Raw genomic sequence first — 654 nt, 5'->3', positions numbered from 1 at the left:
TAAAGAGAGAAAGAGATAGAGAAATCCTGCAACGCGATTTTTATCCTGGTTCGTTTGCGTGTTTACTTGCAAACTACATCCAGGCCTCCCGGCTGATCTGGGAGATTTTTCTTCACTATAATTGAAATAATGTTTTACAAGCACTTCTTCCAATTACAACACTTAGACATTCACTTGAAACAAAAAGAAACTTATTCCTTGGTTTGACTGCCTTCCTACCGCCCAAGAAAATCTTTCTTGCGGTGTAGCCTCAGCCAAGAACCTATTCTTCCTATCAAGAACACTAAGCTACCGAAGATACAACACAATCTCGTTGGTGGTAAGACACCTTGAGATTCCCAATGTTACAACACTTTTCACAGCAAAAACATAGAGTAAACTAAAGCAATTATGATGCTCAAAACAGACAATTAAGATCTTACTCTAAAACTCTAACACAAGTCTCATATAACATGACAATGTATTAGTTGAAAACAGATTTTACAGAATACAAAATCTTCACAAAAACATCAATGAATGCATGAACATGTGAGATGAAATGATGAGAAATTAAACATGAAATGCCTCTCAATCCTAAAGCATAGAATTCTCTCTTTTCTAATCTCACAAATGCAATGTCATATAGATGCAACAATTAACACGAAATAAGCTCTA

Source organism: Lupinus angustifolius, chromosome LG11 (assembly GCF_001865875.1).
Source record: "Lupinus angustifolius cultivar Tanjil chromosome LG11, LupAngTanjil_v1.0, whole genome shotgun sequence".
Classification (NCBI taxonomy): domain Eukaryota; kingdom Viridiplantae; phylum Streptophyta; class Magnoliopsida; order Fabales; family Fabaceae; genus Lupinus; species Lupinus angustifolius.
This window is presented reverse-complemented; position numbering follows the sequence as displayed.